Below are 27,223 nucleotides of genomic sequence, written 5' to 3'. Positions count from 1 at the left end.
ATTAAACTGAGGCCTCGGCTACATCACAGTTCGATGGCTGGGGAATTGACTCCGTGGTTGGACCCAGAGAGTGCTAGTCGATGGAAGTCAATCATAGTGGTGCGCTGTGACCAGTGGGGTCCCCCATGGCTCTGTCCTTGGGCCTGTACTCTTTAACATCTTTATTAATGATGTAGACATTGATTTCAGAAGCGGACTGCCCAAGTTTGCTGATGACACCAAACTTTGGGGTAAAGCATCCACACCTGAGGACAGGCTGGTGATCCAGGCCTGCCTAGACAGGCTCAGGAAATGAGCAGATGAAAACCTGATGGCATTCAACACCAAAAAATGCCAGGTACTCCACCGGGGGCGGGAAAAAAACCCGCAGTACGCTTATAGGCTCTATAGTACTATGGTTGCTAGCACCACGGCTGAAAGGGACTTGGGGGTCATGATTGACCACAAAATGAATATGAGCCACCAATGCGATGTTGCAGCTGGTAAAGCGAAGCAAAACTGTGACTTGCATCCATAGATGCTTTTCAAGGAAATCCCAGGATGTCATCCTCCCACTGTACTTGGCCTTGGTGAGGCCGAGAGCTGGAGTACTACATCCAATTCTGGGGCCCACAATTTAAAAAGGATGTGGAGAAGCTTGAGAGAGTCCAGAGGAGAGCCACATTCATGAAGAGGGCAAGAAAACAGGCCTTATGAGGAGAGGCTGAGAGTCATGGGACTCTTCAGCCTGGAGAAGCACAGGCTCAGGGGTGATCCAGTGGCTGCCTATGAGTACATGAGGGGTGTGCATCAGGATCTAGGGGAACGCCTGTTCACCAGAGCGCCCCAAGGAATGATAAGGTGAAATGGTCACAAACTCCTCCAAGACCATTTCAGGCTGGACGTAAGGAAGAACTCCTTTACTGTCTTAGCCCCCAAGGCCTGGAATAGACACCCTTCGGAGGTGGTGCAGGCACCTACTCTGGACTCCTTTAAGAAATGTTTGGACATTTATCTTGCTGGGATCCTATAATCCTAGCTGACTTCCTGCCCCTAGGGTGGGGGGCTGGACTCGATGATCTTCTGAGGTCCCTTCCAGCCGTAATGTCTATGAAATCTATGAATCTATGAAATTTTCTAACATACTAAATGAACCTGAAAATAATCTGTAAATAGTATAGAGAAAGATGAAAATAGGCATTTAAAAGGCTTAAGCTTTTCCTACAGAATTACTGGAGACAATTTTATAAGATGACCCTTCCAGTTTCTTATATACGTTATATTTATAAACATGCTCTACACTCTTTTAGTGATGCATTTATCCAAGTCAGCTACTCGGAAGAAATATAGAGAGACAATTCAGTCAAATTAACACCCTCAAAGGGCCAAGATATTTACTATGTGTTTCAGAGTGAATTAGTGTTGCTCCGGCAATTGTCAGATACCGGGTAAAGGAAACACAAATTTGGAGATGTAACTCCTTAGATGGTAGTGATTATTTTAAATGTTCTGAGTAACAAAAGGCCTTTATCGAGGAGAACCTAGACCGTCTTGCTGGTGCCCGTGACCAGTGAGCTGTGCTGATGCATGACAGCGCACATGTTTACGAATTAGGTAAGGAGTAGAGTGGGGCTCGCTGCTGGGGCTGCCGAAGGAATAGGCAGCAAGGTGGATTACACTGGACAGTATTCAAGGTTAGAGGTGGTCATGAATTTTCCAGAGGAGCAGGTTTTTGTTAGAAAATGGTAAAATGTCAGTGAAAACAGCAGAAGTTCAATGGGACTAAGACATTTCTATCTGAAACACAGGCAGGTTTCCACAATGAACCTACTTTGTTCACTCCCAGCTTATCTGGTGAGCTTCCAGAGAGCCCAAGTTTCCACAGTTCATTGCTCTGCAATAACCTCATTATGAGGACTGTCCAGGACCTGGGAAGCCAAAGGCTTCAAGGCTCCCTCTCATTGAGTACGGGAGCCCTGAGAACCTCGGTTCTAGCTAGGGCTTGGCTCCTGGCTCCACCACCGGGATTGTAGAGGCCCACAGAGCCCCAGTTCAAGGCTCTTGTCATGGATCTGTAGTGCAGACCAGAAATACAGGAGCCTTTGGAGCCTAATATGTCTGGATAACTACAATTGTTGGTCATCTATTTGGGAATAAACAGCCTAATTTGCTAACTTTGATTTAAGAAAGAATACACGTATAGTAAAGATCTTTTGAATGAAAACGATCTTCTCCTTTCCAATTTCAATGCAAACAAAGTCCGTCCAGCATTATCATACTTTTTATTACATATAGATCAGTGATTTCTCATAAAAGCAGATTTTCAAGCTAGAAAGTCAATTGCAATTTACATACCGGAGGAATTCTACTTTACCTGAGCGTTGACACAGAAAATTCATCTCACCCTATGTTCAAGACCTTGGGGCTTCATTAATGATTGTGAATGGCTTTGAGATCTCTGATAAAAGGGACTTTATAAGTGCAAATGTGAAGGCTGCTATCTTGACCAATGTACTGGAGCTTGAACTGAAGACCTCCGGAGTTAAAAGCAGGAGTGGTTAGAGCTTGGGCTAAGAGCCAAAGCACTCTAGGTGGGGTTGGAATAGCTTCCTGCCTTCTTTGGATTAAGCATGGAGGGAGGTATGTAACCCTTGGGTTACCCAAACTTTTTATTATTTAATGCCATAGGCAGAAGTCCTTTTAAACTCAGTGGGTAACTGAGTACAAACTGAAAAAAAGGCCTTAGTTCTTTATTTCTTCCATCTTAAAAATCCCCAAATGCTTTGGATATGTATGAGGGATACACAGCACATTTGACTTGTGACAAAATGCAGCTGTTTTCACAGGCTGGGTTTTTAAAGGGACTGAAGGGAGTTTAACACTCAATTCCCATTTCAGTTTCAATGGCTACTGGGCACTAAATTTCATAGGCTCCTCTTTAAAATCCTGGGCATAGTTGTAAGCAATTTTGAAGTGGTTTCCAGCTGCAATGGGAATAACAGACAATTTCCTGGACACAAATCAATGGGTTTGTTAACTAGTGTAAAATCTTTTACTTTTTCATTTAGATAACCTGCTGCTTTCAAATTCAAATGCCAAATCATATTTCTAGATGCATTATGTGGTGCATAGGCAACATAATATATACCATCTTTGGTGGGTTCCTCAAACTCTCATGCCCTTGATCCATTACATCTAAAGGTTACTTTTTTTTTCCTTCAATCAACCCTGCTGGAAGAGCTTTGACTTAGCATGGTGAATTATATCTGAGAACATAATATAGTGCAGAGGATATAAGATTCATTGACTGAGCCAGTTTTAAAAACTAATCTTTGTTCCCTAAATCTTTGAAGAAATATTATTTTAGCTTGAAATGTTATGTGGCAAGTAGTAATTCTTGCTGGGGTATAAAATTTTATTTCTGCTTAAAAACTGTTTTAGAAGCCTTGGCATTCCCAGCTTACTGCTGACAACTGTCACCATGTAAGAAGTCTTTTTTGGACATAGAAAGCAAGGTGCCCCAGTGTTCATCGATCTTAAACTTCATACGCTACATCATTGCACAAAGAAAAAATGCAGGTTCAACAGAGAAAAATAATGTAAATTCTGGATTAAGAGGGCAGATGATGTGTTGGATCTGTTATATGCTGGATAGACCCAATGAGTTCTCACAAGGACTCGTTTAGAGTCCCTAACCTTGAAACATGCTCTTTGAAGGCCAGGTCTCTTTGAGAGTTTAGAGCAGCCGAATGAGATTTGCTCTATCTTTCGAAGAGGGTTACACAAACTCTGGATCACTGGAGTGCAGTAGTGCCCTAACCACAACACCTTTTTTCTACAGGCCTAACCTCCATACCAGAAGGACAAGCTATCAGCTAGAATGGGAAACTATCACTAGCGTCAGTCCAACAACAGAATTGCACATGAGATCATAATATATTTGGGAATACAGCCTATTTTTTCTTTTTCTTTTTTTTCCCTTTTTTTTTTACCCATGCCAAACATTTAAATTTGCTAATCTAATGGACCAAAACAAATCAAATAAGTAATATTTCCTCACCACAAAAATTCCTGGTCATTTGTCATTTAAAAAAAAATTGACAGGCTGCATATTTTGAGTCCAATGTTTTTTGAAGTAAAAACTTAAAAATTCCCTTTCTGCCATTTAGTTCAGCATCACCTATTTTTTGATCTCTGGTCAGATGTCTTAAAACTTCAGCACAGGTATTGTCCTTATTGCCATTGCGCACATTTATTTAATTATTTCTAAACATCTTGACCCATTTATAGATTAAAAGTCATGAATGGGGTTAATGTATAATTAATGAGCTGGGATGCTCTGCTATGACAGCTCAGAATAATGATGAATGAGCTGAATGAGGGATCTGACTAGCTGTCCAAGGTCGACTTGCACGTGGGACTGCTAATGTTCCCTGACACAGCTTTATTACCTCCTAATTTCCTGTTTTAAACAGATTTTCTTTTCCTGCTGAGCCATTTCAATGGTGGGCAAGATGTTCTTTGACCCCAAAATGCAGGGCACTCTTATTTAGCATCAAGAAAAATCACAGAGTTCGCCAGGTTAGTTGTCTGCAGAGAACCTAATTTAATGTCCATTGAAGTCTACAGAATAGACTTCTCTTGAGTTTGGTCATCCTTAGATCAGGCCCAGAATGATCTAATTTCTACAAAGAACAACTAACTTTGATCCATGTTCATAAAATATGCATTGCTCATTTAAAAGGCATGTACTGCTTTTTTTTTTATTTTACCAAGGGCTTACCTCATTTCATGGATCAAATTCTTTACCTATTTCTGGGGTGAAATCCTGTTCACAGTGAAGTCAAAGGGAATTCTGTCATGGATTTAGATGAAGCTCGGATGTCTTTCTTGGTGTATAATTTCACAAATTTCAGCAAAATAGTACAAGATGTAAGCCACTGCAGAATTTGCCAAATAATTGATATCAGAATGTATAACATGAAGATAAGGTACTGTTGTCTAATTGCATGACAGCAGTTGCAGACACTTAAAATTTCAGTTGGGAGCATAATTTGCAGCAACAGAAAGTAATTCTGAACCCTCTTCTTCCTTAGAGACTCTCCATCAATAGCCTCTTTTGAAAAAGAAATCCAATACATTATAACATATCCCTTCCCTGAAAATTATATTACTACCTCCTACCAGAAACAGTGTAACATGCAAGAGGACAAATAGATTATGATCTATTTTTCGAGATACCCTGCAAAGGAAGAGCAATTATGCCAGGTATGGTTTGAAGATTCAGGACACTAATGGTTACATTGACCCAAATGCCAGCTGTGTATTCTGTAGCTAGGGACAGACATTCAAAAAGCCTGAAGCCTGAATTGATTCAATCTTTGCAGGTTAGTCTAACCTAGGCTTTTGACCAGCCCAGCAGGGAGTTGATAACCATGTTTATCAGCCCATCAAGAAAACAAAAGCCTCTCTCATAAGTTCAAGCTCTTCTTAAACAACTTTTTCCAAGGAAGGAATGAAGGGACATTACCAGCTCCCTGTTGATTAGCTCCAAAAAGCCCTGAGCGGACATTGTCTTGTCTGCCTTACACAGACACCTCTCAGCATTAGCTAATGTAGCACATGCTGGCTGTGGTCCCTTCTGTGGGACAGAGGTAGGGGGAATCCCTGCTTGAGCAGTTAGTGGTGAGGGGGCGATTGGGTAGGGGGAAACCAGGCATTTGCTGCTGTGTCTGGTGTCTCTGCCACAGTTCCAGCCAGGGAGCAGAAGGATGGGGCCAGCCCTGCTGTGGGGCAGACAGACCCACCCAGGGCTGCAAAGCATCTGGGATGTTGGGGGACTCTGGTTTAAGTTAAACCAGGGAGAGGTCTGGGACAGACGTTGCATAAACTGGTTTGACCCGAATCAGTTAAGTCTGATACTACATTCAACCAGGTTTATCTCAAACAGGTTTCAGCCATTTTCAAACCAGTTTATGTGCACTGAACATCTGTTTTGTTTCAGGTTTAAACCAGTTTCTGATCACTTAAATCGGTTTATGTGTAATATCTGTCCCTAGCGTGTGAGGCTCCTCCCATGTGCTGTGAGGAACAACTTTAACCGTGTACATCTGATTGGCTATCTGATTGGCTCATATGAGTTCACACACACAGGTTTACAGATGTTTAGGGCTGGAAGGGACCCTGTGAGCTCATTGGGTCTAGCCCCCCTGCTCTGGGCAGGAAAGACTGGTGTTGGTGGAAAACTTAACTGCAGATTCCATGAGTAGACTGAAGTATTGGTTCCTTTGAGTCCTGTGTCAACCAACAGTGCTCAACGTTACACAGCCCAGGTCAGTAGTGACGCTAGCACTATGTAGCATTATGCATCAGTAACCTCAGAAATAATATATTGCATATGTTGGGTATCTGGATGACAAGATTGCCGAGTAACCTTCTATAGCCCTCTACTCTTGATATTTATTACCTTTGATGATGGACCAAACCTGGCACATGCTTTGAAAGATAGATTATTTTTCTCTATGTCATGTTTTGCACAGTCTTAATTTAATAGTACATATGTCTCAGTAAGAAAGGAAAAAGCTTTCTCTCTCTCTGTTCTGCCATGTTTTCTGCTGCTACCTAATCTATTTTCTCTGGCCATTCTTGTCAAGGTTTGTGCTTCCCTCTCAATCATGCAATGAGTCAAATGAATGCATATGCAAACAGAGCCTCTTTCTACAGTAGAGGTCTTCACCATTGTGTGAACATGGGGTAGAATGCATAAAAACATGCATTTTATTGAAAGTCTAAGCATTCCCTGGATTTTAAAATGTACCAAAACCTTTTCCGCATAAAATGAAATATGCTGCTTCCATCATAGGGGATGTCCTTAAAAATGTGGCCATTGTAGCCAAAGACCCAAAACCAGGGCAACAGATTCTTATCCCCAAAACCCAATTTGAATTCTCTGCCACTCTGAGATGTTTGGCTTCCTGTTGCTTCTTTCAAGTTCTGTTTTAAGCATAATTATACTGTTGCAGTGTGGTGTTGCGAGTAAAAACATAGTCGATTAAGAGGAGGATTCTGTTTTTAGATATAGCTGGGATGCAAGCCCCTGGTAGAATGAAAAGGGGTTGAACATTTGTGTGGATGACAAGAATCTCCATAACTGAAACATTTAATGCTAACAAAAACAATATATAATCAATTTTAAAGCATGAGATATAAGCTAATCTCTAACTGCTAGGGAGTAGGAAATGCTAAAGCAAGTCAGTGTCAGATAAAATACTGGATTGGGTTTAGTATGGCAATTCCTATACAGTACAATCCAGCCGTGTACTCACTGGGTAGTCATCAGTCTTTTGTGAATTGGATCCATGTATTTCCAAGCCAAATGGGCCTAGGTTAGACTATAGTTAGCTTCTACCTCTGGGACTGTAAGGGCCACTCAACACATACAGGTAAAGTCATGATGGGAACTAATGTGCGATCCTCACAATCATACGTCCTGCCATGCCACACTTGCATGGTAGGAGGTGTGACTGTGGAATCACACATTAGATCCAATTGTGCCTTATTGCTGGTGCAAGGGGAGCCTTATTCCAACTCCCCATGCAATGGCAAGAAGCAGTGTCCCACCTCTGTCATGGGGGTAACACCATGCACCTCTGTGCCTGGGAGCCCATAATAGTCTCCCAGCCACAGGGGTGCTCCAAACACCCCCAGGGCTGGGAGATGGCAGCTGCATCCAGAGTCCACAGCTGCTAGGTGCCGCCAGGGCCGAGAGTCGCCTTGGCTGCAGGATTTCCAACCCTAGCTGGGCATGGTATACCTCTGTGACTATGTGTAGCAGGGTCACAAGAGAGACCCTGCTACACATGCAAAATAAAGCTGGATAGCAACCAGCTGTAAGGTTAGCACATATTTTTTAGGTCTAACTTTATAGCTGGTTGGAGCTTTTTATGGTGTGGCACAAATTTTACACTTGTAGCTGGTCTCAGTTAATAGCACAATTAACCAATTAATTGCACCTCTAATTAATACCTCTAACATGTAGAGGGGGCCTAAGGCATATTACTTTGGGCTTGTCTATGGCAACAGCAGGAAGCGTGCATTTGCTTGTTTAGCCCCATCAGAGGGAGCTTGGCAAGAAAATAAGGAACACTTACTGAATCTGACTGTTGTTGTGTCAAATGTAGTAAGTGCGTTCAATTGTCAAAGTAAAAACAAACCATGAAATATGAATGCACAGTACATAACACCTTGATATTGCTGAGGAATAGATCACTTTCACATTTGTGCCTTAGAAGTCCATGATGCTAATGCTACAGAATGAAAAAGGAGACTCCTAACAGTTGTTGAGATAAATCTACAAACCCAAGATAATTAGGACAAGGCTAGAACAAAAAAAAAAAATGTTCTGGATTAGCAATCGTTTACAATTGACATGATTTAAATTAAATTAACATAAATCCCAGTGTTTCATATTTAGAAATTGCTTTCATTCTGTCATAAGCATAAGATAAACTTTTGCCAAGATGAACATATCCAATAGGATATTTGTCTGCTGCTGATTGTGTATAAACAGGATTAACTCTAACTAGAGGCAGAAAGATTTGTTTCTCTTGCACCTCCTGCAGAGTTGTATGAGCAGAGGAGTATATTTATTCAATGTTCTTAAAACAATGAAGTAAATGTTGAAAGTGAAACAGAACAAGAATGACAGAATAAAGCAATATACGGCATGCTATGTTCTATATAAAGAGCTAATTTGTGAGGATGAATTAATAACTCTAAGCCACAGTTCAGCCAAGGTATTTGAAACATGCAGACAGTCCACTGAACTTGGCCCCAGGTTGTCTTCAGAGCCTAGGCCATAACAAAACCAAGCCCAGAGAAGCAAACCACCAGTTGAGCTCCCTTACTCAAGTATAAATTGATCTCAACACTGGGGTGGAGGGGGAGGAACAGGCCAGAACTATTATTTATCAACTAGGACCCCAATCCCGTACAGCAGGGCTGTGCGAAGCTTCAGGTGCTGATTCGATTCGGAGGAGATTCAGCCCGATTCAGTGGCTGAATTTCCAAATCCGAATCGAATCAGGAGACCAATTAAAAGGTCCAAATCAATTCAAAGCTCTCCAAATTGATTCACAAAAGATTCGGAGAGTTTTGGCAATTTGGGCAGTCCCCACTGGCTGCAGCAGGGAGCTGGACTTGGACTCCATTCTGGTAAGTAGGGGGCGGGAGAAGGGAGGGGACCCCTGCCAGGCCCCATCCTTCGCCCGCTCTCCCAGGACCCCCATGGCTGCCCTGCCCACCCCAGCTCCTGGCTTTTGTTTTTTTTAAAGGGCTGGGAGCTGGGGTGGGCAAGGCAGCCATTGGGGGGGCTGGGGGCTCATGGTAGAGCCCCGCCACGCAGCGTGGGGCAGTGGGGGGCAGTGGGATCTTTTTTTTCAAAGAGCCAGAAACTGGGAGAGCGGGAGGGGGCTGTCGCAGGGCACCTCGGTGCTCTGCTCCTGGAGAGGAGAAACTGCCAGGGAGAGAGCCCTGGCAATGCCTAATGAGCACAGCTGCAAGTTGCCGGGGCAACTAATCAGCAGCAGCTGGCCAGAAGGGGGCAGGGCCTGGCCTTTGTAAAGCCCAGGGCTGAAGCCAGGCTAGCGGTTCTCTGCCAGCAGCCTGGGAGGCAGGAGCTCTGGGAGTGAGGATGTGGAAAGGAGCCTAGCAGCAAGTACCATGGTCATATGGAGCAATGTTGTTATGGCCATATGGCTTCGGGCTTGAGTTATAGCCAGACGGCTTGAGCTTGCATTTGTGTTACAGCCTAGGGGCTTGTGAGTTTGTTTGACTTTGTTATTACACCCGGAGGCTTGGGTGAGGCTGTAGGGGTTGGAGGAGGCCTCAATCATAGGGGCCCCAGAGAGTGTGGGGTTCCCTAGCGCCAAGAGGGCGCATTAATTTCACAGCGCCAGTGAAGGCGCAGCTTGCACGCCAGTGCGGGAGCAACTGGCGGCAAGGAGCGTGGCCAGTGGGTCGCGGGCGCAACCAGTAGGTTGCAGACGGGGGGACATAGACCCCGGATCGTGTGCGGGGTACATAGACCCCAGCCCCAGAGCGAGGGGCAATTTCATTGAGAAGCCCAGGGTGGGCACGGCGAGCCCCAAAGAGGGGGAGCGCCACGTTGTATTATTGAGAAGCCCCGTGGGGGCATGGTGAGCCCAAAAGAGGGGGAGCGCCACATTGTATTCTTGAGAAGCCCCGTAGGGGCACAGCGAACCCCAAAGAGGGGGATCGCCATTACTGAGGAGCTCGGGAGCGGGGCCATTACTGAGGAGCCCGAGGCGGGCATGCCCTAGAGCGGGGCCATATTGAGGAGCCTGAGATGGGCATAGCGAGCCCGGCCGCAGGCTAGTGCGGCAACACCCCTCAGACCGAGGCAGGGTGCTGCAGTTGTCCCCGAGAAGACAGGGAGTAGCAGCGCGGTGAGCCGGGGTCAGAGAGGGTACCCGTGTGGTTGGTCGGAAGGGCCGGGGCCCGCTAGGGAGTCCCTGAGCGGGACCAGACCATCAGGAGAGTCCCAGTGAGAGGCTGGGTGCGAGAGAGAGAGCCCAGAGTGGGCTACACTTTTAGAGGAGGCCCGGGAAGCGGGCGTACAGACCTAACAATGTCTATTACATCTGCGAGGCTTGGGGCGTGGTATTAGGGGCTGGTAGGAGCCACGCACAGCCCATAAGGCTGGGGTGCTGGAGTAGTACCCATCATACGGGGAGACCCACGAGGGGTCCAGGAGCTTATGTGCCCGAGGAAACACAAGGCAGCCTCCCTATTACATTTTCCTTAAGAGCAAAGACATGGCGGGCAAGAATGGAGGGTGCCCTCGGGCCAAAGTAGCACGGTGAGAGGGCCTCAAGGAGATCATGGCCCTCCACGAGGACCCCGCCGTGACAGGGGCGATTCAGAGATTTGGCCAAATCGATTCGGGACAGTGATTTGAATCACCAAATCAAATCACTGTCCCCTAAACTGGCCAAATCCGAAGCAAATACTAGCTGCTTCTCACAGGCCTACTGTACAGTATTTAGGCACATGCACAACTTTGTTCTTATGAATCAGGTCTGAAATCCTTGTGTGTACCAGTCTGAGCAAACCTATCCACCTGCTTCAGTGCTTTGCAGGGCTGACATTAGCATTAGTTTGCTAAATTTCCTGACATAGATATAAACGCTAGAGAAGCAATGAGGCCTGTTATAGGTCCTGCTCTGGCACAAGGAATCAGTGCGACTCCACATGAGCAGGAAGATTCATCATCAGAGCCCTCATTGCAGAGCTGGATTGTATGACTAAAAATTAAATTAGTAGTGAAATTAGTTGTGGGGGTGTTACTGATGGTGAGGAGTTATCTACATCCCAAAAAGGACAGCTAGCATGAAACGGAGAGCTACATCCACAGCTGATGTGAATTTGAAGAGCTTTCTCTGATGTCATTGGAACTGTCCTGATTTGCACCAGCTGAGATTTGGCTCTGTATCTGATAGCTTTACACACTTGCCCATTTTAGTAAAGAGCTGAGTGCTGAATGACCTTCTCACTTTCTTATGGAACAAGGTTAAGGCACCTTGGGAAATAAGGATTCCTTTATTACTTTTGTCTGTGCCATCCTCCTCTATGCATGAACAGGGGTTTCTTGATTCGAGGGCTGTAAGTCTGACATCTTTCATAGGCATGCCATTTTACTGTAAGAGAGAGAGAAAATAAAAGACACTTAAGAGATGCATATTGTGTATCTGAGATCAGAATCAGGCACCGAGTCCCCAAACTGCATTTCTCAGCTTCTCATGGCAGCTGTTCCCTTTGTGCAGCATTTCCTTCCAGCCACTTTGCTCAAGGTTGATTCAGTATTCAGGTTAGATAAACCTCAAACGCTCTCCTTCAGAGGGCTCATGTTTTATTTATCTTTATTGTTTTTGTGCGGTGCTCTCCTTCTTTTCCTGCTAAAAAAACCCTGCAATAGTTGCTCCCTAAAAACTAATAAAAAATGGGATGAGTAATAGCTATTCTTATAAGTGAGAATTTCCCTGAATTGAGACAACCGGGAGCATTGGTTTGAAATGGGAATTCTTGCTCATTCTGAGCACACCTATCTCCAGCCATTATGAAAAGGGCATTTCCTGTGACATAACAAGGTGTGATTTCCAGGTAGACTCTGATTATGGCCCACGTGACAGCACATTACAGACAGAAGAGGTGATGCAGGCACAGGATTAGGACATCATGCCATCAGGTAATGCATGTCCTACTACTTCAAAAATGATTGAGTGCCTGACCAGGTACTTAGCAGAGATCAGGGCACAAGTAAGAGTGATCTGACCTTAACTCAATTCAGAAAAAAACCAGAGGAGGTTACGGTGAGCTGGGCAGACCTACCGGTAGCCATAGTGAACTTGAGGCATAATTGATTATGCACTCATTTGTAGTCTGAAAGTGATGCTGTAGCCATGATGTTCCAGGAATTACCCAAGAGCCAAGGGTTTCTTAGGGTGATACCTTTTATTAGGCTAACCACATAGTCAAGATTGAGTTGCATAGGCTTTCGAAAGCAAGAGAGCCTTCATCAGCTCTGGGCAGTAGAGCCAATGCAGCATAGTCTAAATTGCTGTATGCTGTGTTGGCTTTACTGCTCAAATCAGATGAACAGTGTTTTGTATTTGAAAAGTTTCTTTAACTCTACCCCAACTATGTATTATTGGTGCAAGATATCACCATAAGACACACTTGCCTCGATGCACACTTTGCAATTTGGGGCTTCTGTTGACTGAAAAGTTCCAAAATGGGAAACAAGGTGGCAGGTGGCGCTAAGGTGTCATTTTTCAGTCTCTGCTCTGAGTCTCTCAAGGGGCCACATTTGACAGCTATCGAGAAGCCTGACTGCTAGAGAGAGTAGCTGCCCAGCCAGTCAGGAGCATCCTATCAGGAATAGGTAACCTCTGGGCTCTGTGATCTGCATTGATTGCCAGTTAGATTCTGCACAGGACTTCATAAGATTAACTTTATAAAGCCCAGGATTGCTTGAGACCTGCTTCTCTCCCTGTACAGAATTGCAGTTCCAAACTCTGAGCATCCTGCCATTGTTTAACAGCACGTAAAAGTTATACAATTCACAGGCAACCTCCTTCTCACCAAACCTAACTCAAGTCAACTTTGAAGAGTGAGTCAATAGAGCCATTCCATCTCATTACCTTAGACCCTGTCTTTCTCCCCGACTATGCGTCCTAGATATCAGACCCTGTAGACTGCTCTCATGGTAAATACTTAGAAACCAAGGTATTTAGGGCCATGAAGTGAGGAACAACTTCCACAGGACATGAACTTCATGGAGAATGCCCTGCCTCCTCTGCAGACTATCAAGAGGATTCCAGTTGGAGTGCTTGAGCTATAATCTCCTTAACATAATGGAAAGTGAGAAAACCTAATTCTCCTGCACCCAGTTTGCATAAAAAGGGCATAGGGTAGGTAGAGCCATTACTGTGGCCTCCAGCTGTGTGTGGGTGGGAGGATCCAGTCAACATTTAAGGGGCTGTCCTGAATGACTCTTCTCTCAATGCAGCTCTGAAACTTCAAGAGGGGTGCCTTCGAAGCAGAATACCTCCTGGTTCAGCCTCGCAGTTGAGGAGACCTTTGAACACCCCTCAACACGGACCTTTGGCTAATTGCCACAATTTACTCCTGCGGTTCTTTCCTGCTGAACCCAATTTTCAGCTAATCTCAGCAATTTGAAGAATGCCTGCTGTCTCCTTCATTACGTTCCCTTTAAGTAGTACAGTCTGCAAGATAGTGATCAAATCAACAAATAAATTGTCCATTTCACACTGATTCATTTAGCCCCTGGTATGTAATTTATCTGCCGTCGCAGTGGTACTCAGAAGCAGTTATCCACCAAACCTGAAAATCATGATTGTACTCAAATTAACCTATTTAAAATAACAACATTAATATTTAACTCGTACAGATGCAAAGGATATCGTTTGAAAATAAGCAGATCCCCTTAACCATTGCTCCTTTCTTCTCAGCCCTTTTGTAACCATTTACCGAAGTCCAAAAGGATTCTGAACATTTTCCCATTCTGAGATGGAGTCACTTTGCCCTTTGATGCAAGGGCTTTGTAACACTTTACACTTAGCACATGTTAAACTCACTTAAAAAAGGGAACTGACACTCGTTTAAGCAGTGATACATGTGCTAAGTGTGCTTGTACCCTAGCAAAGTTAGGGCTTTTCATGCAAGGACCATCTCCAGATGCATTATGTAATGTTCAACTGTTATCGAAGTGCTCCATGGAAGTAATATGAGCAATTTGCTGTCCACACCTACCTATGACATCAGGAAACCCCAGGCAATGGGCAGCCAGTAGGATTCACACGCAAGCTCCCATGTGCTGAACAGGGACCATACTGTGGTGCCTGCTGCTGCTGTCCCGTGCCATAGTATGGCTTCTGCAGCCAGTCCTGGCATCCACTGCTCTGGGAGCTTCCCTCTCAACCCCAGCTGCAGGCGTACAGGATTCACCCTCCTTTCTGGTGCAGAGAAAGATCCCGGGCCCAGGGCCCAACCATCTGCAGCTGATTGCTTTCCAACTTTCCCTGCTCTTCCTGCCAGCAGCAGTTGTCCCACTCCAAGCTTGGTCTGACACCAATTCTGCAGACCAAAGCCTTCCTCCCCAGCATCCCACGGGCTTTGCTCATGTCAGTGTCTTCCCTAAATTCTCCTGATCATCAATATGTGCAGCCACTCTTGCCCAGATGAAAAAGTTTGGGGTCTAGATAGAGTCCCGCTGATGGTGGCTGAAGGGAGCCACTGAGAAATGCTGAGTCCCTGTCTTCCCCCGCTTCCTCTTCCTCCCAAGCTGCTAACCTCCCAAAGAGCCCACACCTGCCACCAGAGAGAGTCAGCACAGCCCCAGTCCTGAGATACCTAGAAATACACCTATGCCCCCTTGTCCTCTCATCCACTTCCACCCCTGGAGATGGGCATAGGGGAGCCAGCCAGAGCAGGACTGCAGGAATCCCAGGGCAGTAGCATGTAACCCCAGTGGCGTGGGGATCCTGGCTGGGGTGTCTGCTGACTTCTGAGTCACGATTACTAGCACCACACAGCCTGCCGCATGCAAACAGACTCAGTAGTGCCCCTGTATCCCCACCCCACCTCCCTTTCACCCATATTTATTGACTAATTTGCATTGGATTTAGACCATACAGTAATAAAGCACCAGTCCTGAAGTCTTTCTTCATGCCTTCCTTTAATCCTTTTTCCTACCATGTGTCCCAATGAAATAAGTCCACCCCCTTTTCTCATGGCTTTCCTATTCCAGTATTTTACTTTTTTAAAGGATTATACATGCTGAAATTAGTGTCATGCTTGGAATGTTCTATAAAATCTTATGACAACCTTGCATTTACTGATGGATTTCCTCTTATATTAACGTTCAGTAAAACTTCAGGAAATTGAAAATAGAGCTCTTTAATAGTTTTGGCCCAGAAACAAATTTTTTCGTTTTGCTTCAGCTTGTATTTCTCAAACGATCCCAGAACCAAATCCTGTCTTCTATTTATGCTGGTCACCACTCCCAGCATTGCATGCCGTGGTACCCAACCTTTACATGCTGCCCCCTGTGTGCTCAGAATCGCCATTGGTTCAGTTGAAGCCAGGTTCCACAGTGATAGCTCGGTATAGCACCTTCTTGTTACTGTATTGACTCCAAATGCAAAACCAGTGTGAGGAGAACCACGTGCAAGGGGAATTGTTTGAGGAAGAATTAAAAAAAGTCTTAAAATCAACAGACTTAGCAGGCTGGCATTAATAAGTTATAACACACTGGCTTGTACAGCTGATGGAAACAGTTTGCTAAAGATCTGAAAGACAGTGATTATAGTTCTAGCCTTCTTACTTTAAAAAACAAAACCCCAACCCTAACCCTGTAACCTGACAACCTTCTAACCTTCATGGGGAATCAGTCCTGAATAATTCCTCTGAACATGTTTCTCTCAGAGTATTCTGGGCGTATGCTTGGAACGGAGAGGAAGCATGGGAGATAGCGAATGCAAATCTGCTGTACAACAGGCTTCTGAGTGACTGTAGGGACAGGAAAGATATAAGTAGTCTTTTCCACTGCCTCTTGCAAGGACCAAGCATAATTTTTAACTCTTTGATCAGAGAACTATTTCCTTCCACTTCCTTGTGAACATACAATGCTCCAAAGGAAGAAATCAAGGATCTAGGCTAAGGGAGATTGGCCTAGAGTTTACACATCAGCAAGTCCCTCTCTCAAAGTGTAGGAATTTCCAAACTGGTTCAGAGCCAGCATAGCCAGAATATATCAGTGACCTTGGTCCAGTTTTAAGCAGAATCCCTACTTTTTTAAGATCTGCTTCTGGAGTTCCTCCTCTTGGGAAAACTGACAGCGCAGCTTGTAAAGAGAACTGAGGACTATAGCTATAGATCCATACATGCACATAGACATGGTAAGACCCTATATCTATCTATATCTATATAGATATGTATAGAGATCTATCTATATATCTATCCTTTAGGCCTGTGCAAAGCGGCTTGTATCCGTTTCGGATTCAGATTCGGGCGATTTGGAGGACAGCGATTCAATTCAGTGATTCGAATCGCTGTCCCCAGTCGATTTGAAATTGGTACACCGTTAAGCAGTACCAATTCCATACACTAGAGGGCAGTGGCACATGCACGTTAGCTAGTTCATTACCATAATATCACATCTGAATGCTCGCTCAGAAGACACACCAAATGATTAATGTGCTCACTCTGCTATCCACAGATACTGCAGCTTGCTAATGATTTAAATTGCTTTCAAATAGTGTGTGACGTGTATAATTTTCCAAGTAGCCCCATTGCTGCTAAATTATATATTAATTCTGGTTCATTCAAAGTCTTCTCACTTGAAAAGCCTGGCTGTGCCACAGGCCAAACTGTAGGGCTTGTAGTGTCAGATGAAAAAATAATTTTGTTATATCCAAGATCATGAGGGTAGACATTCTGCTGGTCTACCTCCCAGTGCTGCTATCGTTGCTTTACCTTTGATGGATGCTGCCTGTTTCCTATGAGCAACATTTGTAACCGCAGCCACTTGCTCTGAAGCTGAGTCACGTTAGATGTATTCAAAGGAGCCTTCATTTTAAAATCATTTTTCTACAAGTGGCGCTGACAAAGGGACACGTTTCCAGAAAGTAGGAGGCTGATGGTTATAGATACAGTTCAACCGCAGGTCTAGGAGTAACTACAATCCCAGGAATCTGACTGCCTGCTAAAACCATGGTAAGATTAAACAGCAAGCCCAAGTTCACTTAGCAAGTTAAGAGCACAGCCCACTATATCATTAAGGTGGTCAAATCCCATTCAGTAGCCAGAGGTGCAAGTATTCCGGTTTCTAACCATACTTTATTTACATGCATTGCATCTGCACCACAGTAGGTCCATCTACATGTGCACTTTAATGTGCATTAACTTATTTTAATGAGGATTAAAGCATCACAAAAAAATCCATGTGCTTTCACTAATGTTCATTAAAATAGGCTAACGTACCTTTTTCTAGTACCTCACAATGGAGGTACTAAATTTAATGCACATAAGCAAAAGCATATTAATGAATGTGTAGACACACCTAGTGTAGCTAAAAGTATTGGACACAGAATAATCTATTGATGAATAAACACTTGGGATTCAAGGCATCTGACTACTTTGTGGGTTTTGCTACTGGTTTACCAAATAAACTTGGGCACATTTATACCTCTCCTTGCTTTGGGTTCTCCATCCATTAAAGTAGAGTAATAGTAAATCTCCACCCCTTAACAGATACTCTACTTGTTAAGTTCTTTGGGTGAAATTTGCTGTATACGTTCTAAATGCATATGTATCCCAGTCCTTTTGGTAAATTATCAGTTGTCCAGTGGAAACTGAATTTCTTGGTTAGTTTGGGGGTTTTTTTGCACAGAGATTTAAAAGTTATTTAATGGAATTCATTCTGCAGTGTAGGGATTTCCTTCCAATACTTGCTTGTGAAAGTGTCCTTGCACTAAGGATACTCCTCCGAGGAAAGGAAACCCACAGGACAGTAGTAGGCAGGTGGTGGTAGTGGGTGACTTGATTAGTAGGCACATAGATAGCTGGGGTTGTGATGTCTGAGAGAACCACATGATGACTTCCAAGCTGGGTGCAAAGGTAGCAGACCTCATGAGATGCGTAGATAGGCTGCTGGGGAGAAGCCAGTGGTTGTCATCCATGTAGGTACCATCAACATTGGAAAGGGTAGCAGAGAGGTCCTGGAAACTAAATTTAGGCTGCTATGTAGGAGGTTGAAGTCCAGGACCTCCAAGGTAGCATTCTCTGAAATGCTTCCAGTGCCAGGCAGAGCTTCAGAGTCTAAATGCATGTCTGAGAGGACAGTGTAGAGAGGAAGGGTTTAGGTTTATTAGAAACGATCATCCCAGCCAAGGTTTTGTCTACCTGGGTCTTAAAAAACTCCATGAATGGTGATTCCACAACCTCTTTGGGTAACCTGTTCCAGGGCTTTACTACCCTCCTAGTGAGAATGTTTTTCCTAACATCTAACCTATACTTCCCTTGTGGCAAGTTGAGAACATTGCTCCTTGTTCTGTCATCTGACATCATGGGGAATAGTCCAGCTCCATCCTCTTTGGAACCCTCCTCCAGGTAGTTGAAGGCTGCTATTAAATCCCCTCTCAGTCTTCTCTTCTCCAGCCTAAGCCCAGTGCCCTCCGCCTTTCTACATAAGTCATGTGCCCCAACCCTCTAACTGTTTTTGTTGCCCTCTGCTGGACTCTATCCAATCTGTCCACATCCTTTCTCTAGTGGGGGGCTGAAAACTGGACACAGGACTCCAGATGTGGCGTCACCAGTGCTGAATAGAGGGAAACAATCACTTCCCTCAATCTGTTGGCAACCCTCCTACTAATGAACCCCAGTATACTGTTAGCCTTCTTCACACCATGGGCACACTACTGGCTCATAATCACCTTCTTGTCCACTATAACCCCCAGGTCCTTCTCTGCAGAGCTGCTGCCCAGCCAGTCAGTCTCCAGCCTGTACTGGTGCATGGGATTTTTCCACCCTAAGTGCAGGATTGTGCACTTTTCCTTACTGAACCTCATGAGATTTCTTTTGGTCCACTCCATCAATTTTTGAGGTCTCTCTGAATCCCAGCCATACCCTCCAGTCTATCTACTGCTGCCCCCGAGCTTGGTTGTCAGCTGGGACCTATAAGCACCATTGCAATACAAGTAGTAACCAGTGATAGAAAGCTCTTTCTCCTTCCCAACCCTATGCAGTTGAATGAAGAGTGCTAAGTGCAGCTGGTTTTAGACGTAGAAGGATCAAAAGAAATAAAAGAAATAGCCTTATTAATATTGTAAAAAAAAATCATTTTTGAGGACATCTTTTCTGTAAAATACATGGCACCTGTGGAATGCATGTTGTTGCGGAGTGTAAAGGTATTACTGGCTCTGCCTCTGTATGCTAGATCTTGCTTTGTCACTCTGGAGTAATGACACAGTCATACCTTACACTGTCATATCTGTATTGACTTTCTATGTTTGCCTGTTCATGCATGTCTTTATATAAACCACGGATTGTAAACAGCAGCCACATTTCAGAAGATGTCCCCAAACTATGTTGACATTTTAAAAACAATTACTAAAATTCTGCCCACAGAGACAGATTTGTGAACTCTAACGAAACTGGCTGCATTTCTCACAGGTTATTTCCATGGCAAAAATATTCATTTCATGCCATGAAACTTTTGCCCAGTTCTTTTCAAGCACAATATCCTCTGTTTGCTAGCTACTAGTGCAGCTCATTTAATTTGATATCTCAGCACTCGGAAGCTTGAAATCCTTCTGCCATCATCCCCAGTGATTTCTCCACCGTAATTAATTGAAAGTCTGCTGATCCATTAGAAAAGGGGGTAATGACCTCTACATTTAAGTCACATTTGACTAACACAGCTATTCCACAAATTCTACAACATTTGCCAGGCATTCATGAAGGAAGAGTGCCGGTAATCGTAATGAAAATGTCACTGATCCCAAACAAATTTTATTAAATTGGGAAATTAGCTTTCAACAGTAGAAAGAAAGAAAAACATAACTTACCTCTTCATTTATGGTTTCTTGTTTTCAAAAATTCAGGATTTAAATAAGATGTGATAATAGCAATAACAACAAGAACAAAATAAAGGTATTTTAAGTGTCTGAAGGCCAGAGTTAAGACTGGACTCCTGCAGGATACTCACTACGTACCGCTACATAGTAAGAAGCAGCCCCTACCTCAAAGGTTTTATTATCTAAAGAGACAGACCGACAAATAGAAGGAAAATACACACCAAGAGCTGAAGTGACTTGCCAAAACTCACACAGCAGATAACTAGTATGGACATGAACAAAAATTTGTGTAGACCATTTCAGCATAATGTGTCCATTAGACTACATTGCCTGTTGGTTGCTTAACTCAGGAAGAAGACAAACAAAATAATGAAGCCAACTGAAAAGCAAGAAGAATCATTCAGTTGTTCAGCTAAATCTGCTGTAACCATTTAATTTGTCTTCTGTAGTCTATAATAAGTGAAAGCCAAACCACAATCATTTACCATTTGTTTCATTTGGGGTAAATGATTGTGGTTTGGCTTTCACTTATAGTGAGACAGAAGCAGGCAGATCTAACAATTGCCACGTCCGTGAGTGTAAAGTACCCCTCCCACCCCGCCCAACACACACATACAGCAAAGAACCTAATGAGTATAAATTCTACTATTGAGTTGTTCTGCCATGTTCCCATTGAAGTTGCTGCAAATAGTACCATTAACTTTACTGGAGGCAAGACTAAACATAAAAAGGGGAAGCTGAAGACTAGGACGCTGGCCATGTCTTTCTCCCATCCCTTGGGGTCACCATGACTTGTCTCCTTTAGCAAAAGTTATAAAATGAGAGAAAAACGTTCAATGAAATCCTGGTCCTAGAAATCAATTTCCTTTTCATTTTAATGGGGTTAGGAATACATTCATTATGTTTTTTTTGTCTCAGATTCTGCCCCTTTACCCATGCTGAGGTAGTACCCTATCTCACAGCCATTCAATACATGCCAGCGGGAGTGCCCAGAAGGGAAAGTTATTGTCCAACAGGGGAAAAAGTTAGGAAAATCCAGCCCAAGGCTGGCATTGTGGAAAGCTGGCTTTTCAAAGGGTAGTTGATTTTAAACTCTGTTTCTCAGGCATGTAACCAAAGCTGCATTCAGAACTAGTCAGTCATCCTTTAATCGAAGTAGTTTTAGAATGTCAGATAACTCACAATATTTGTAATGAGTTTTCAGGTACTGCCTGCTGCAGAAGGCCTAAGTTAACACCAAACTATAAAATGAATAATCAGTGCTGGTTACATGAAACCAATCTTTTTTTTATTATATTATAACAAGTTTAATTGTCTTGCTTAATTAACAATAAATCAGCTACTCATATAGCCATCTTCTGCAAACTCTGAACACTGCTGTTTAACTCAGTGGGAAGTGAGGGCTGTGATAGAACTGAGGGGGATATGACTTCCTTGTATTAGGAACATTTTTGAGATGTCTTTGGAAACTTTCCCCATTTAAAATGAAGGAGAAAGTCAGTTTCACATTTTTTTGCATACTAATCATCTGAAAAAGATGGTGTCTGTCAAAACATTTTGTCTCAATAATTTTTAAACATTTCATTCCAATTTCTACATGCTTATTTAATGGCGAAAGGATACATTTCAAACAGACATAAAATTTAAAAATGGATTTTTATTCTTTTGAAACGATCAAAATGTCCCATTTCAAAATGTTGAAGCTCTTTTCCCAATGTTTTCTGAATAGGAAATTCATTAAAACTGACTCCTTTTCTGCAGACAGTTTCAGCTTTGATAAATGGGCATTTTCCAAGGAACAAACATTTTGTTGAAAGCATTCCCTTCCTGCTCAGCTCCTAAATTGTAGCCAATTATAACATTGTGTTGATGCAAAATTGTTTTACAGCTAAAGTAGTAAAGAGAAAGAGAATGCCGTACTCCTTGGGTGCATCTACACATATGTTAATGTACCGCTGCTACTGTACATTAAGTTTACTGCCTCTAATATGAGATACTAACTAAATGTGCAGTAGCTAGCACTACTGTGCAGTAGCAAAGGCACATGGTCTTTTTGTGACTCTTAATGTGCAGTAGACTAATTCTAATTAATACATTAGCGTGGCTTTTGCCATGATGCGCTAATGCACAGTAGAATTAGTCTACTGTGCATTAAGTGTCTTGTGTAAGGGCTGGCCCCTTTTGTCTCAAATAATGAATCTACAGGATCTGGGTTGGACCTACAGGAGGAATGATCTCTCTCTGTATGATGTACTGCTGCAGCCACGATCATCAGATTTGCTCTAATCCTTATTATCGAAGAGAAGGTAAGACTGCCTGGGGACTCTGTGGGGGCAGTGGTGGATTCAGATTTATTGGGCACTGGGCAAACAGAAAATTAGAGCTCCCCACCCCCCCCTCCCCCAGCAGGCAAGGGCAGGTTCCCTCAGCGCTTGCCAGGGAGCTGCAGCTGGGACCATCTGGCTTCTCAGCACATCCGGGGCAACCAGAGGGTGCAAACGCTGCAGAGGTGAAGGTGGCCCTGGCCCTTCCACTCAGCAGGTGTTGCATAGCCAGATTTGTGGTCCCCTAGCACCATGGGATGGGCTGGGACCAGGGCCGGGGCCGGCTTGGGTGGAGGAGGGGGAAGCTCCACCCCCGGCTACCTGCCCACCCCTCTGCCAGTCCGGGTGGGATGGGGCAGGATGGGGCTGTCCTATCCTGTCCCAGTGGTGCTGGTACCAGTGGCCACCCACAGATGGCAAGAACTGAGAGCAGAATCAGGGCTGTCCATGGGGCATCCTGGCAGCAGACATCCCTGAGAAACTGGCCCTGGCCCCAGCCCCGGCTCTGGCCGGAGCAGAGGAGGGGCAGGTTGCCCATCCTGGATGCCCATGGCCAGGATGCCCACCTGGGCCATGCTGCCTCTGACACCCCAGGGGGGCCCTAATTGGCACGGGCCCATGCATTAATCTGCACCTGTGTGAGAGCTCTGAGCCTCTGGAACTCCTCCTTCACATACACCAGCATCCAGTAACAATGCATAGGGGGCACACAGGGGTGCATGTACACCCCCTGAGAGTGTTGGTGCACACCCTTGACAGCAGCATTCCCTGCTTAGGCAACAGGCAGGGGGGCAGGTGAGATCACTGGTGCCCCCCCCCCCCCCGAGAGCGCCAGCAGGGAAGTCCCCCTCGGGGTTAGTGCAATCGGCTGCAGGGCAGCCCCCCCCCCCCGACTGGCTGCTGGTGCCCCCCTTGACTCAGGAGGAACCAGTCACCCATGCCATCATCTGAACTATCCCAAGCTTGGTGATTTTACAGACTGACTGAGGAAGACACCATTTTGAGTGGGGCTTGGGAGTACACTTTTTGAGAGTACACTTTTTGAAGGAAGATGATGGGCTAGTCAGCCAAGCTTGTGTTATAGTGTCTAGTGCTTTGAAAAATAACTATTATCTTAAATGTATATAAATAAATCAGTCACTGTTTCCCCAGGAGCAAAAGTCTGATCCCCATGCAGAATTCTCTTTAGGGTCTTCTAAGGTATAGGTGTAACAATGTCCCTTGACATCCAAAACAATTAATACTAAACAAACATCTGAAATCTACCCTGGCAGGGAAGAATGCAGCTCAGATGAATGTGTCATTATAGAGAGGAAGCCCTCTAGAGTTCCTTTCTTACACACTCGTAAGTAGGACTAAGCAATAGCACCACAGAAGTGAACACTTCCTATATTCCAGGAACTCCCAATCAGTAGGGTGCTGTATTTCACTCACGTGATAAGGAAAATAGTTGTAATTTATCCCTAGAATTATTTTGGTGTAAGTTCATGTGTGGGCACTCTTATTTTGGATTAAGAGTGTCCTATTCTTATATAACTGAATTTCCTATGATGCATGCACAGCAGCAGGTGAACTCATGACATAACCAGAGCTTGAGATCTGCAGTTATTCATACCAGTTTTCAGCTGATGAATGTCTTCTGACTTCAGTCCCACTTTCTGGCACTATGAGAGGTAACCAAACCTATGATCACTGGACAGCACAGTTATTCTTCCTATTATTAAGCTATGATAACATTGCATTGAGATTATCCATTAAAGCAGAAACACAAACATCATAATTGCACAGCAAGTTAATCCAGCACTGAATTCCAGCCATACATTTTGTGCTTTATTAATCATTAGTGTTTCTAATGATTAATACTGAACTGTTAATTTTAAGTGCCACTTCGCTAGCTGCTGGAGCTGCTATACCCATTAGTGTTTCCAATTTCAGATACTAGGCGCTGGTTCTGTCTGCCTTGTACCCTGTGCATTTTGCACGTGTCTGCAAGAATGGTCGTTAACAGCTTGGTTCAAAGTCTGGTGGAGCACACACATCATTAAAGTTGGTTGCCAGGGCTTGGAACTGAACAGACAAAATGAAAATATGATCTATTGTTTGGGGGGTTTTTTGTTCTTAGCTCTTTTCTTGATAAATCCTGGAGCACAAACACCATACATAAGCATTTGACTCCTAGATAAAATTTGGACTTTTTGGCATTAGTGTAATGGATACTAGCAGCAGCCAAATCACCTGGAAAGGTCAATATCATGTAGTTTTCAAGGTCATCCAGCGTGCAAATGTTTTGAGAAGCATCTAATATGAGAATGAATCTTATTAAAGTTTCGGCATGCAAAGATATAGCTGGAATAACACTCTAGGCTGTTTTGAGTAGGTTTTTCAAATTGAGAAGCGAAGTTCACATAATCCAGATTGTATTCTCGGTTTTGAACAGGTTGAAACAAGATAAATAAAGATACAGAAAGGAAGGGGCTTGACTGGCAGTGAACTTGATTTCCTTAGAACAACAAAAGGCTGAATGTGTTCTCCAAATCTCCTTTTGCTTTGCTTTCTGATAAAAGGCTTAATGTCCAAAGCAGTCAAAACTAGCGTTCTGCTTTATGTATGTCTTGTTATCCTTGAAATTCACTTGCAAAGGCTGCAGTGTTCATGCTCACACACAGGGAGCCTTTCTTCATTATTTAAAACTTGCCTTCTTGTGTGCACAAAAAACTAGCAACCACTTCTCTAGTAAGGATCTCAGGCATCCACAAAGGAAGATGTAAATGAAAATAGACATTTGTTTTTTAACATATTGTAGGATACTGAGAAAAACAAGCAAAAAGAGGTAGGTAAAATTAGATTCCAGAAAGGTCACTTCTCAGTGATAAAAAGGCTATTAAAATTAAAAAGGATATTAAAATGACATTATAGCTAAACTATCAGTAAAGAGTTAGCTGAATAAAGGTACATAAGGCCAGGACCCTAAAAAACCTATAGAGATGCTTAATTTTAAACATGGGTAGTTTCACTGAATTTAGGACACCTACTTGAGTAGTTTAAACGTATGCCTAAATCTTTTCACAATCCAGGCTTAAATAAGTAGCTTGATTTTTCAGAGCTGTTGATCATCTTTAATTCACACTGACTTGGGAATCAGCCTATAGATCTGCTTTTGTCAATTTTTAATTAAAAAAAAAAAAATTATAGGAAGGAGAAGTGGCCAATATATCTGTTTCCAATCTGAGTTTGAACATTGAATAAAGTCATCCCTGTGCAAACAGTTTTCAAAGTCAAAGGTTTGCTAGAACTTGGATTAAGGTGGACCAGTGTCTATAGGTGACAGAAGATACAGAGGAATGTAGTCAGTATTACATCCAACCTGAGAACCAAATATCCATTTAAATTGGGTAGATTTGGGACAGTATTTCGTACAAGTCCAGAGCAGGCTTCAAATTGTTGTCTTTGGTAACAAAATGCCTTCGCTGCTCTGCCACTGCACCTGAGCCCAGCTTTTCTGGGGGTACCCAAACTCAAATTGTCACTCACAATTGGAGAAGATAGCATCAACACATTTTTCAAAGGAATGTCTTTCAATAAAACCCCCCCCACATACACTGACTTATGGCAAGGTATTGATGGAGACAGAATTTTTTGCCAGTAAGCTTTCTGAAGTCCAAGATAGACTCTTCAGTTACTTATTCAAAATCGAATGATTTTGATCTGAAAATGGACATTTGGATACAGTTTGCTTTCAGAGAAATGCATGAAAAGTTTCAGTGCTTAGTTGGGAACAAAGACAAATTTTGAGACCTTGCAAGTTGTTGCAAAGTAGAACTATCACTTTCCAGCCAGCTCTAATTGGCAGTCTCTGTTCAAGGGAAGTAATGTAGAATAGGGATGATCGAAGTCAGGAAGCTAGCGCGTTGGCAGAGTTGTGCAGGGAAGCTTGTTCTGTAACCCTCTCATTATTGTCAGCATTCTGTTCTCTCGCTAATTTAATCTATTAAATAAATAAATGAGTCGTTGTGCCAGATGAGTCCTTTTGTCAGAGAAAATACTCTTCTAGAGCTGCCATCTTTTAATGGTAATTATCAAGGCATAAACTGTTGCCTACGGGCAGGTTTGTAATAATAATAATTTTATAAGGGGTATGAATCAAGCTATAAAAATAAAAAAATAACAAAGAGATAAGTGCCTAGACACTAGAAAGCACAGACAGAAATAACACTGCGTAGCATCGGCTTAGAAGGCCGTAACGTTCACGTTTCTGCATAATGTTGTACCCATCTTTCTTTGAACAGCATCCAGTAACTCAGGCTCTAATTCTGCAGGGTCTTATTTGAGGGCTCAAGCAAAAGTACTGGGAGTAATTCCATTCACTTCAGCGGGTCAGCTCCTAGCACAGAAAGTCGAGAAGTCCTTGGAGTGCACAAAGCCGATTAGGTGAGTTTTTGCCAACTTGTGCCTGAGGGTTGTCCTTCCACACAATCATAAAATATGCTCAGGAATGGGCCGGCCTTGTAAACTCCCTGCAGTGTTACTTTCCCGAAATAAAGTAAGTTGGCTACTCTTTAGGCTTTTTCTGATGTCTTCATTATGTGATTAGATATTATGCACAATACAGATGTAGCACACAATTATTTTTGGTCTATACTGTCTCTCCTCAGCACAGGTTTGCTTGCTAATAGGTCCTTTGCAAGACCCCCAAAAATGCTTTTTTGGGACAGCCCTTTAAATGTATCAAAGTTAAGGTGCTGT

General features: G+C 43.5%; 1 long non-coding RNA gene across 1 annotated transcript in view; it reads left to right on the top strand.

The window, feature by feature from the left end:
* Positions 1-26,909, top strand: part of LOC132252199 (uncharacterized) — a 258,300-nt gene extending 231,391 nt beyond the window's left edge. Inside the window, exon 3 of the long non-coding RNA XR_009464097.1 lies at positions 26,797-26,909. This is a non-coding gene — a long non-coding RNA (uncharacterized LOC132252199). The remainder of the gene's footprint in view (positions 1-26,796) is intronic.
* Positions 26,910-27,223: the final 314 nt, after the last annotated feature.

Source organism: Alligator mississippiensis, chromosome 8 (assembly GCF_030867095.1).
Source record: "Alligator mississippiensis isolate rAllMis1 chromosome 8, rAllMis1, whole genome shotgun sequence".
Lineage (NCBI taxonomy): Eukaryota > Metazoa > Chordata > Crocodylia > Alligatoridae > Alligator > Alligator mississippiensis.
This window is presented reverse-complemented; position numbering and strand designations above follow the sequence as displayed.